The following is a 12855-nucleotide window of genomic DNA, read 5'->3' on the forward strand; positions in this document are numbered from 1 at the left end:
TATCGTAGTGTTTAAAGCCTGCGGCATAAGCCATATACAGGAAGTACTTTATGTCTTAGAATAACTTGCTTGAGCAAGTTAAATTCTGAGTTAAGATTAGGCAAGATAAAGCAGAAAATTTGTTAATCATTTGCACAGTTGAGAACTTGGCGATTATGTGTTGTTGGAGGAAAATTGGTGCTAATATGACAAACAACCATCTTGATAAATAGAATGTTGTGCTAAAATCAATGAAATGGGATTTAATAAAAATAAGTATAACTTACACATGTATTTGTTCCATGGAGATGAGGTATAAGCTGTAATAAGTAATAAATTGAGTGTAAGTCACCAATATGAAGGTGCTACTTCGAAATCCTAAATCTCTAATTGAGGCTTTTAATGCAGAGACCATGGAGGAAGTGAGAGGCACTTACTCTGCTTTATCCACACTCTTTAGACTCCAAATGGATGACTGTTCAGTATTTGTTCCTTAGTTGAAAGAGAATCATAGATAAGTTTGAATCAGTTCAGAGTAGAGAAACAAAAGTGATAAAAGGTTTGGAAAACGAGATGTATAAGGAAGCATTAAGAGGATTGGGCATGTTCAGACTGGAAAAAGGTGAACAGACACAGGATAAGTGATTTACGTATAGAGAAGAGATACTATAAATGGGAGAAGAAAAGAACTATTTCGGTAGCTGCTCAGTGTTGAGTAGGTTGGACTTAAACTAGAGCTATTAAAATTGGTATAAATAATAAAGGTGATATTTTTGAGTTAGGAATCCTGTATTATGGAAATGAGCTACTGTTGGTAGATATGAATATTCAGTTAATACATATTTTTCAAGAATATATTTATTATTATTTGAAAAACAGATATACAGAGAGGAGGAGAGACAGAGGAAAATCTTCCATCCAATGATTCACTACCCAAGTGAGCGTAACTGCAATGGCCAGAGCTGAGCCGATCTGAAGTCAGGAGCCAGGAGCCTCTTCACGTCTCCCATGTGATTTCAGGGTCCCAATGCTTTGGCCCATCCTCTACTGCTCTCCAGGGCCACAAGCAGGAAGCTGGTTGGGAGGCGGAGCCTCCAGGATTAGAATCAGCATCCATATGGGATTCTGGTGTGTTCAAGGCGAGAACTTTAGCCGGTAGACTAATGTGCTGGGCCAAGTTAATACATATTTTTGAGGTGTCAAACTTAGAGCTAGTCTTTTCAAATTTTGGTGCAGTGGAAAGGAAATTCTTATACATATAATAGGCCATAGTTTGCTCTTTGTGTTAGTATGCCTTAAACTCATGCATTCTCTGCTATAATTGCAGATAAAATCATAACTGATGAAATTTTATAAAATAAAATGATGTTTTCTTCGCTGGCTGTTTTGTCTTTGCTTAGGTGATGGGATTGTGTTTCCATTCCATCAGTATATTATTACAGTCTTTGAGACTCCATACGCTTATTAGATTCATGTTTCTTCTTCACACTATTACTAGGGACATAAATCTGTAATGATACTGAGTGTTGTGAGTGAATCTTCAGAGTCACAAACTTTATTGTAAGTCTTGTGCAGATTTTTACCTTTCTGTCTTGGTATGTTCAGGAAACTAAAAAAGGTAGGCTCCTTACTAGGGTCAAATAATGGGTTCCTATAATCAGTGCAGGTAGCCTTTTTTATTAGACTTATTTATATTTATGATTGATATAAAACTAAATAGCCACATTCATGTATTTTGTGAACTTAGAATCCATTTTAGCTAGCTGACATTTACTTGCCTTTTCTTATAGAAAGAGAATGATGTCTATACCAGTAAATAAGTAAAATTTGATATAGAGTTCTTGGCACAGAGTAGATGATTAGAAAGCTTTGGTTCATCTACTCCATGGAATACTACTCAGCTATTAAAAAAAACAAATTGCAGTTCTTTGTGGCTAAATGGGCACAACTGGAAACTATAATGCTAAGGGAAATGAGTGAATCCCAAAAGATTAGATACCACATGTTTGCCTTGATTTAACCTGTAATTTTTTGTTTGGTTGTTTGTTATTTTTTGAACCTGTCTTTGATACTGTCTCAACCCAGTTGTTTCGAAGAATGGAACTCGCATTATTCTTAACATATTGTTTACCCATTACTATGTCAATTAATTCCATAATGTTGTATATTGATACTGAGGCCTTGTTAGGGCTTTTAACTGACCGGATCTTTACTCTGTTAGACCTATCTTCAAACCATAGAAGGTCTCCCCAAGAGGCCACTGAACTTATCTGGACAATAAGACGCTGAACTTTATGCTAGGCATGTGTTTTCAAGCAATGAATCTCAACTGAACTTGAACTATGGTTATGCAACAAGGTGGAGGAATCCACCATGGGGGGAGGGGTATGGGGAGGGGTGGGGGGAATCCCCAGCGCCTATAAAACTGTACTACATAATACAGTGTAAGCAACAATAAAAAAAAAAAAAAAAAAAGAATTGCTTCTTGTTTTATGTCGAGAACATGTTGCATGCCACTTTCCTGCACAAACTTAGTAGCCTTCCATGTCATATAAATTTCAACTTCATTGGAACTGTGTACAAGATCAACCTCCTTTCTCCTGTCCTCCCCTTCTTCCTGCCTTCCTGCCTTTCTTCCTTCCTCCTCTTTTACAACTATTTCCTTTTCTTTGCTTCCTCCCTCCACTGCCCTCTTTCTCTCATCCTTTCAAATAGAAATTATTTTGTAAAAATTCTTCACACTGAAGTACATTTCTCTTGTATCATTGATTTTGCTACAAATGTGGTATACCTGCTGAAGTTTCAATGAGGTATAAATATGGCAAAAATTTGACTCTAAATGTTCTTGGAACAGACTGTGATGTCATCTGTGGCAAGCACAGGATAATATGAAATCTTGTTCTATAAATTTAATGGATATATTCTTTCAGATTCTGAAGTGGTTTTACTCAACTTTAGCTACAAAGGCATTGATTCAGTGTTAAATAAGCTAAGTTTCTTGGAGCTCATGAAAGTTGTAATCTTGCTGTGATGACAGCCATTTACATCCCCAAATCTGTAAGTATATTTCAGACAGTGACAGCTTTATACTGCACAATTTCGGTACAATGCCTTCCTTATAATTTCAAGACCCTTCACATCCTCGAAAGTTGATGTCTGTAAATTACTTTATAATCAATGGATTCTGCTAGACATGGAGGAATTATGCAAATTAATAGACCAGTAGTAAATAAACTTATAAAAGCTTATGCATTTTACTTGTAGCAGAAATTGTTTTCAATAATGGACTAAGCTTAATGCATATTATATTTATTACATTGAAATGATACCTTCAGTCAATCATTTTAATATGGAACTTTACGGAATTAAAACTTGAACAAACTGTGATATTGATTCAAATATCTGTTATTATTTCACTATCATATTGTGTAACATAATAGTACATACTTTTTGCTTCTCATTTAAAAATAATTTTTAGATACTGACAGATATTACAAAGTTATGGGTAAGGTAACCAAATTATACACTTTGACATCATCAGTGTTTACACTGAAAGCAAAAATATATGATAAGTGCTTCTATACTCATCACAAGTCTAACTAAATCTACCCATTATTTACCTATGCCCTGGTATACTTTTGATGTACATAATTTCATGTCAGATGAAAATGTGAACCCTATAAAATACAATGAATCTATGCATCTTTGCAATTGTAACTTTCCTTACTGAACCTAGTTTAATTGAGTGTATATCTATTAATGCTTATCCTAACTTGGGGGGTGGGGTGCAAGAGGAAACTCTAAAATAAAACAACATTTCATTGTTACTTCACCTTCACCCTGCTTCAAACACTTAACACTTATGATATGTTCTGACATATTAACTTATTTCAAACCAGGAAAGCCTTATGAAAGAGATCTCACTTCATTTTATCTTTCTATCTATCTATCTATCTATCTATCTATCTATCTATCTATCTATCTATCCGAAATAAGAGAATAAAGATCTAACATGACTTCTCTACTATTACATATGTGGAAACTGATGATACCTGAATTTAAATGTGGGCCTTTCAACTATACTGAGGCAGATTTTGTCAGGTGCATCATCTATCTAGTTTTCGACTGTATTTTATAAATGAAGATACACCTGTCTAGAAAACATAATTGATTGTGGCCAGTGACAGACTGAGCTATTATCTGCAGTGCCAACTGTGTTGCTAGATTTCACTCGTATTTATAGGAGAAATGTTGGGAAGAGTTACCTGACCTGCTCGATATTACTAGATGCAAACTGTACTTTAAGAAAGATCATTGTGCAGGATTCGGGTTATGCCTTACTACCCACTCTCTATGGAACTGTTGAACACAGAACTTTTTTTCTGTTACAGAATCTATTAAATTTTCCTGCTTAGAAAGTGGAAGGAGCATCAGGTAGTGAATATTACTTTTTCCTATATAAGAGAATTGAAGAGGAAGTCACAAATGAAATGATGATTGGTTGTACAGGGTTCTATAATATGTGGAATCCAAAAAGAAGCAAGAATCCAGGAATAAACAGGGGACATATTTTCAGAAATGTCTGGAATAATTGTGCATCTGTGTAATTGTCAAGTTCATTATGCAGGTTTCTTCTTGGGTAGATGTTGTTCACAGTATAGCTAACTGTGAAAGGGGTTAAGTTACATTTCAAAACCAGTAAGGGAATTTAATGGTTTATAATTTTTAGAGAATTTTATAATTCTTAGCTTTAACTAATTGTGCCCCTTGGTTTATTTAGTAGTAGTATGTTGTATTAACTTTCTACAATGGCTCAGACAGACACCACAGAATGAGCAACTATCACAAGAGAAATCTGTTTTTGTGGCTTCAGAGGCAAGATGTGCAAAAAGGAAGTGTCTGTACGGTTGGTTCCTGCCCAGGGCTGTGAATGAGAAGCAGTTCCATGCCTCTGTCTTCCACGTGTAGGTGATCTCTGTCATTTCCTGGCCTGCCAAACACTGCTCTGATCTCTGCCTCCATTCTTCTCTGGTGTTCTTCCTGTGCATGTGTCAGTCTCCCAACTTCCTCTCTGGATAAGAACACCCATCATGGTGGGGTCTAGCTCTCGATGATAACCTCATCTTATCGAATTGTAATGGCACCCTGGTTCCTGAGACATCCTGAGGTATTGGGAGTTGAAAATCCTATTTATGGATGTGGGAAAGAGCGATAATGATCCAACTGGAACATATACATTTAGGTGAGCAAATTAGTGCACATGAACTTGATAAGTGTACCAGTCAGGGTTCCACCAGGAAAACTTAGAACTGGGGTCTCTGTATGCGTGTGTGTGTGCAGATAGAGATTGAGTCACTTCGATGTCTTGTGAAATCCATAGGATGGGCAATCAGGACAGAGAGAAAGCCATGGAGGAAGGGCCAGTGTTTCAGTCGGCCAGGAGAAATTTATTTCTCAGTGAAGCCTCAATTTTAACCCTACGACCTTTCAACTTCATTGTCCTTGGAAGTCTCTTTCTATAAAGTTAACTGAAGATAATAATCACATCTACAAGATTCTTTCACAAAAACCTGTAAACTTGGATTGGACTGGATAATAAGGCTTTATAACCAGTCATGTTACTAAATTTGATCATCACAATAAATAAACAAGGATGGACAAGAGACTACTCAGTTATTATTATTACTATTATTATTATTATTATTATTTTGTATCCATCCAAATGAGCTTGTGTAAATAGTCCTGGGAAAGTTATCAAGTATCATGGGACAAACTGACTGTTTTTTGGGAGAGGCTGGGTGTACAGGAGGTTGTCATGCTCTGTCATGGCCTGGGACTCTTGGTACATTTATGCTTTCTCATACTGCCTGCAAACCAGCTCCTCTCTGCCATTGTAAATCATGGAGCTGTAGCTTCCTTCTTTCAATTCAATCGTATGCTCCCTGAAGAAAAAATATCCAAACCAATTTTCACCCCATCACACACTGGTAATCATTTTATTTTTCTGATTATGTTTCCTTCTCTCTTTCAGCCCTTTGGTAAATTACGTAGGGACCCTTTATTCTCATTCTCTCTTTTTCTGTCTCTCTGTGTGTCTATGCTAAGTGCCAGCTGTCATTGCTTGGCAGATAATTACCATTTTACAAACAGTATTTAGGGAAATGACATCATTTTCTGAATGTAGGGCTGTCATGGCTTATTCACAGGGCTTTCCTCTTTTAAACACCTTCTCTGTGTGCAGGCAGGGTGGAAGCAGTGAGGATTAAGGGGAGGAGGGAAAAGGAAGACCCTTGGCTCCAGGCTTTTTGGAGAAGAATCACATCCCATTTGTCACTGTTAGTCTTGACAACCCTCATTTCACTCCTCCCAAATCCCCCCTGCCATGTTCTGCTTTTTATGAATAAACAAATGAATGCTTATGTGCATTCAGTGGACTGGCCCTCTCTTTGGCTATTCTCATGGTTTGACAAAGCTAATAAGAGCTGCTTTGCTGTCCTGGATGATAGAGTTAGCTAAGGGGTGCCAGTGTTTCTGGATTTTCTTGATTGTCCTGTTGAGTAATAAAAATGTTCTCAAATATTATAAGGAACAAATGCATTATTGTAAATTTCTTAAATTAGTCTAATGTCAGCAATGTTACTTAAAGATCCTGTTAAGTCTATAAGATTAAACAGAAACAGTTGAACAAAATGAAAAGTACATTTATTATCTTCAGTGTAGGAGCCCAATAATGTCACAAAAAGAGCATTGGACTTCAAGTTGGGCAGCCAACATGCTATCTTCAGCTTCTAGATGAGAAAGATAACCAACTCGGCCTGCCCAGCAGCCAGCTTTCCACAATAAAATAATGAGATGATTAAACTATTTGTCAAATACTGTTTCATTTACTTTATGTCCATTACTTAACCACTCCATAACCTTATGTATGTATGCATTATTCAAACTTTATGAAAACAACATGGAAATGCAAGGGAAGCTTGTTTAGGAGACTGGATTCTGGTCATTCTAGCAATAGAATCTAAGCTCTTTGTTAGCCTTAGGAGTAATAACTTTGGTGCTTTCAACAGGTGGTTAATGAAAATGATACAAGAAAACTGATTCATTTGTTATCTGAGATTTTAAAATAGTTTTGAACTTTTGTGCCTCCCACCCTACCACCGTGAGTGATTTCTTATATTCTTTCTCAAGTATTGGCAGAACTTTGGGGGGCTCTACACTGTGGGAAGACAGAGCACCGACATGTGTCACTAAAAGGCAATGACTGATGAAGGTGTTAATGAGCAGCTTCATTTTGGTGTAACATACTGTGCTTTTACATAAGGCAGGAAAGTGTAACTCATTCACTCCCTGTGGTCACTTGATGCCATTAGGAGAAGTGATGAACATTATTTGAGGTGGTTGCATGCATAACAAATACTGATTTATAGTAAACATATTTTATGAACCCACACAAATTACATAAATGTATAGTAAAATATGGATACAAATCATGACATAGCCAAGTATTATCATTTTTAGTATTATTTTTGATTTACCATGTCATATGCTGTACTTTATACAACTAGCAGCAAAATAGGTATGTTTAGCATCATCCATGTGAGTGATGCACTGCTCCACGACCTGTGTTTAGCCCCATTTCTGTCTTACATGACTATCATTATATATATATGGTCTGTCATTGTCTTTTTATGCAGAATGGAACTATAGTGCAAAAGAGCTTATATTGGCTATGTTCATGTTATTGAACTGGATGGTTTCTAGTCTTTCCAAGGATGAAGGAAAAGGAACCTATGGTATCAACAAACTGAGTACAGGCCTGAGTTACATTTTTATTGAGTCAGAGACATGATCAGAATAAACCAATGTAGCAAGTTGAAGTTTGTGACAAGGCATTTGATTCTTTTTAAAAATAGAAAATATAATTGATTCATCAAATATCAGTTCATCTCAAAGAGCCCTTCAAAAACAATAATGCCTGTGTTCAAGGTGCTGCACCTGCAGTGGCCTGGTTCCTTCCTAGCACAGTTGAAGATGCTCCTGGCATTTCTCATTCCGCTGGGACTCCACATTGACTTTCTTCCTCAGGACTGCTTTGCCCAGCTTCCTCTTTCTGTTAACATCAGTGCAAATAGAATAGATAGGGGAAGGATGTGTTTCTGTCCTTGAAACTAAAACTGAGATTAAGTTTGATATAGAATTAGTCAGATACAATTAGCTTCAATGGTGATCCTTTGGTGTACAGTGTAACTCATTGCTATGCTTGTAGGGGTTAAATAATATGTTCTTTGATATAAAGGCAACACAAAGGGAGCCCTGGCTTCTTGGACAAACAAGACAGAACACCTGGTAGGTTTCTTCTACAAGCCAGCCCTGCCACCGTTTGCTCACACAGCCTGAGCAAGCCATTTAACGTTAAATTTTCTACCCCGTAATCAGGATGCAATAATAATTACCTGCAGTATTATGATAGCAATGAATTGATAATACACATAACCTGGAGCTTGATAATGGATAGTAACACTGTTATTCATCATGAACTTAGGAAAATATATGTTTTTACATGGAGAACTACAGAACCACATTTTGGATAAACAACTGTCACACATGCTATTATAATTTTTGTACACATTGGAGGTTATTCATGTTATTGAAAATGTTTCTATATTTAGTTTTTTGTTATGTGTTTAAATAAGTGGAATAAAATATCACTCTGGCTTTTAGAACTGAGCCTAAGTTAATGTACATTTACATAAAAACTATACATTTGACATTCTAGTGGAGATTTGGCAAAATAATTGCACTAGAATTGAAAATGAATACACAGAGATACATATAGACACTATTCCACATAAGACAGTCCCAAATCTGGTGTGGCGTACCTTAATGTGATTTTTCCTTCCTCACGTATGCAGTTATCATATAGCATCACATTTTGATTATGTCACAAAAATGTAGAAACTTGTTCCACTACAAGCAAACACTGTTAAAATATCTTTTGACACCTAGGATCCAGAAAGACACAGATAACCCAAAATGGGCTTCTCTGAACTTTTTCTATTAACACATAAACAGCTGTGGGTTTATTAGATTAACTAGGTAGATGAAGGTGTTAAAATGTGAAAAAGTTGGAATCAAGTGGTTGGACAAAAAGAGTCTTCTGCCTGAATCTAGTACATATGTATTGGCATATTCCCCTTACAATCCTTTCTATTATTAATGTATGGCTTAATAACAAAAGGTCATAAGATATTTTGCCTGAAATATATCCTGTAATAAAAACATGTCTCTCCATTCTGATGGGTTATTTTACTGGGTGAACTGAATTTTTACATTAATGCTAAGACTGTAGGGGAAAGTGAAAGAAAACACAGTTATTATTTATTTATGATTCCAACTTGTTCTAGAGTAGATTTAGAATTAAACAAAGCTAATTAACTGATGGTACAAGCAAAAGCACCCACAAAGTAAATAATCCAGATTTCATGAACAGGAGCTTTATGCACACACACAATCGCACAAGTTTGTTTGTATTCCAAAATTTTTAGATTTGCATTACATACACAGGTTTGGAGCATTGAAACAGTATGAAGAGGAACTGCTAATGAGATAGTGAATGACACTCTTCTGTGAAGTGGAACATCTGCGTGTAAAGTTGACAGAAACAATGTTAGAGGGAAGTGAGGAGCGTTCAGGAGGGAAAAGTGCTGTTTGTCACTTCCTCTCTGAACTCACGCAAGATCTGCTCTCCTAACATAGTGATCAGTTGCCACAAGTTGCTACTGAATTCTTTAAAGGTGACTTGTTAGAACAGATTTGGTGTAAGTGGAAATGAGCACTAAATTCCCTGGACTTAGTATCAGAAATATATATTATCTCTATAATTTCATATTGATTTTAAGCATGTATATAGAGAGACTTGAAATAAAAAAAATTAACTTACCTGTTTTTCTAAAAATTTTAAACATGTTTGTTTCTTGTATTATAATTGTGTTTGGGAATGCTACAGTAGCTGTGGAGTTCTAGGCATAGGATCCCGCAGTGGGTAGTAAGCAAGTAATGGAGATAAAAAGAATCAGGAGATCTGATTGATAGCAGACAAGCTGCTCATTTGCAAGGAAAGTGGAAAGAATGGCTTCACAATTCCACAGATCTAATCAGTGGAGACACATCTTCATCAGCTCCGAGCCCATGATGAGCATCAAGGAGTATGAAGAGGAGTAATGTGGAGCTGTGTTCCTTTCTTGCTCTGCAATGCATATCCAAAAAGGCAGAAGAAGCTAGCTCAGTTTCTGCCTTGTCCTTCATGTGTAACTTGCTAAGCCTGAATATTATATTATTGCTATCCTTTTCATTCCTAGATGGTCTTTTCCACTCCTCAAACAATGGCTGCTAATCTTCCCTGGCATTGCAGATTGCAGCTTTGTTATTGTTAAAGAGGCTACACTCTTTGTTTCCATTCCGTGCTTTCTATCTAAGTTGCTTTACCTCTCTGAGCCTCAGATTCCTAATTGTTGATTTTTCTGAGAAATAATGGAATATTTTAGTGTTCAGTCTGAGCATTTTTACAGTTTTATTCCATGCAATAGCCTGTAGCCAAGTTAGCCCTCTCCTATCCTGGATCTAATCACTCAAAAGTTTCATGGTGGAGGAAAGCAAATCTGGGTAGTTTCTCTTTCTCCCTCTTCTCCGTTTTCCAAACTGGTCTGAAACAGGTTACTATGGCAACACACACCCTAGAAAGTTGATCTGTCTTCTTTAATACATCTTAGTTTAAGAAACCTATGAAAACAATAATTCTGTATAGTGTCAGCATCCAATTTGTTTTAATTTAAAGCTGATTCCAGTTAGAAGGAAAAGATCTTTCAAAATAATATTAAATATATGTGCTTGTGTTCTATCTCTCTCTCTCCTTACCTTTAGGAAACAAGCTCCTAGGTACAATAAAGAGTAAGAAAGAAATAGCTATATTAGAGAGATACCTGCAGAGCTGTCAATCTACAAGTGTTTGGCAGTGGGAAATTTCCTTGGCGAAGAGAAAAACCTCAGAGAGATTTAAAGATCCTATTGAAATTCACACTGTGAATTGCCATTCCCCACAAAGGCCCCTTAAGCTGAGACAGTGAGTGAATACGAGTCTCCCTATCTAGGCCAGTGCTGACAGCCTTGGCACCACCCTTCATATTCCAGCCGCCTCTGCTGTCAGCCACGGAGCCCGTGGGACCCACAGGGCCTAGGGAGAGCCAGGCAGAATTTTTTACTCAGGCCTGTGTGAACTCCCATTGGGGCTCCAAGCTAAGATGCTCCCTCAATCAGATTCCCTCGGCGTTTAAGTAGAAAAAAAGAACTGATTTCAGATTCACTTTAGGATTTAAAATCTATCATGTGTTCCATTTGGGTACTTTGCACACCTGTAACTCTTCCTTTAATCACTTTGCAGCAGCATTTGAGTACGGCTGATGGGTTGACCAGTAAGATGGCTCTTTGCGGTTAATGCCACCTGAGAGCGCTTTGCTTTTATTGCTTTTCTCATCAACCCTTTCTATTTCAAGCTCTTATCTGATTCCCTTCACATTCACCCCTTTTGATGTTGCATCTCCCATCAGCTTTGGCATGTATCTTTACACTCTTTGATTCATTGTTCAGACTGTATGTGAAAATGCTAGATTGGGAGCCCAGAGATCTTCGTCCTCTTCTTGTATTTTCTGCATTCTGTACCAATGACCTTGAAAAGTTTTTTTTTTTAACCTTTATCCTTCAGACTAAGATTTGGTAAGAAAGTTGTGTGATTTTCTTTTTATTATATCCACAAAGACAATGAAATTGAACAGGAGGGTGGCCCTTGAAGACAGTGTCTACCCTGCTAGGGAGCAATAAATTTGAGATTTTGTTACTCTTGCTTGCTGCATGTGTAGCAAATATGAAGCAAAGAATGGACGATATAGTAGCAGCTGAGCCAATCTAAAGGTAAATATACAGATTTTGTGCCACTGTAACCACAGAGGTTAATTATCAGAAGAGTTGTAAGTAAAATTTTACATATAGTAAGGAATTTATAGCAGTTACACCACGTGGTTTTACATGTAGGTGAGGGAACTTCAGAACTTAAAAAATGGAATAAAAATTATTTGGGGACAAAAATGCTTGAATTACATGCACATTTTAGTAATGTACATTTCTAAGACATTGTATGTTTGGATTTCAGAGTGTTTTCCCTCAGAATAAACACATCAGTTATATTTTCAATGGATCTTCTAAAATACTCTTGTATGTTGTTCTTTTAATTTTTTCGTTATTATTATGAGAAAGACATTCTCTGAAACTCTGTTTTAAAACCCCTCACATGCCTGGCAAGGTTTTCCATTGAGGGTGGCAGGTTTGTAAGCCATAGTTCCAAGGAAAAGATGTGGCAAGTCTCAGGCCTTTATAGTGGGATAGTTTATATGAACCTCTATACTAGGTGCATTGCAGATTTCCTAGTAGGTCTCTATAGCCACATGTCAGCAATGACATCTCTGGACACCAGTGCATCTTGGTAGATTATAGATTATATCAAGATGGCTGTGGCCGCAAAATAGTCATACAGTGATTTTCCAGCCACATCATTCAATGAGAAATAATTGCAGACATTCAAGAGGCATTTTTTTTTTTCTGTTTTGGTGTTGATAGGGGAGGTAGGGGGTGGTTCTACTTGCTGAGGGAAAAGTAGCATCCTCTCAATACAAATGGTTCTGTGCAAAATCTTACTCCATTGAAGATGTTTTGAAAGTACAGAAGTTAAGTTTGTGTGTATGGTAGAGTTAATTATTTCCTTTTGTGCAAAAATTGTTGTAACATCTCATTTTTAGAATAGATACATTTCTAAATAGTTATCTTTGA

Source organism: Ochotona curzoniae, unplaced genomic scaffold (assembly GCF_017591425.1).
Source record: "Ochotona curzoniae isolate NIBS_2020 unplaced genomic scaffold, NIBS_Ocur_1.0 contig_4093, whole genome shotgun sequence".
In the NCBI taxonomy this organism is placed as follows: Eukaryota; Metazoa; Chordata; class Mammalia; order Lagomorpha; family Ochotonidae; genus Ochotona; species Ochotona curzoniae.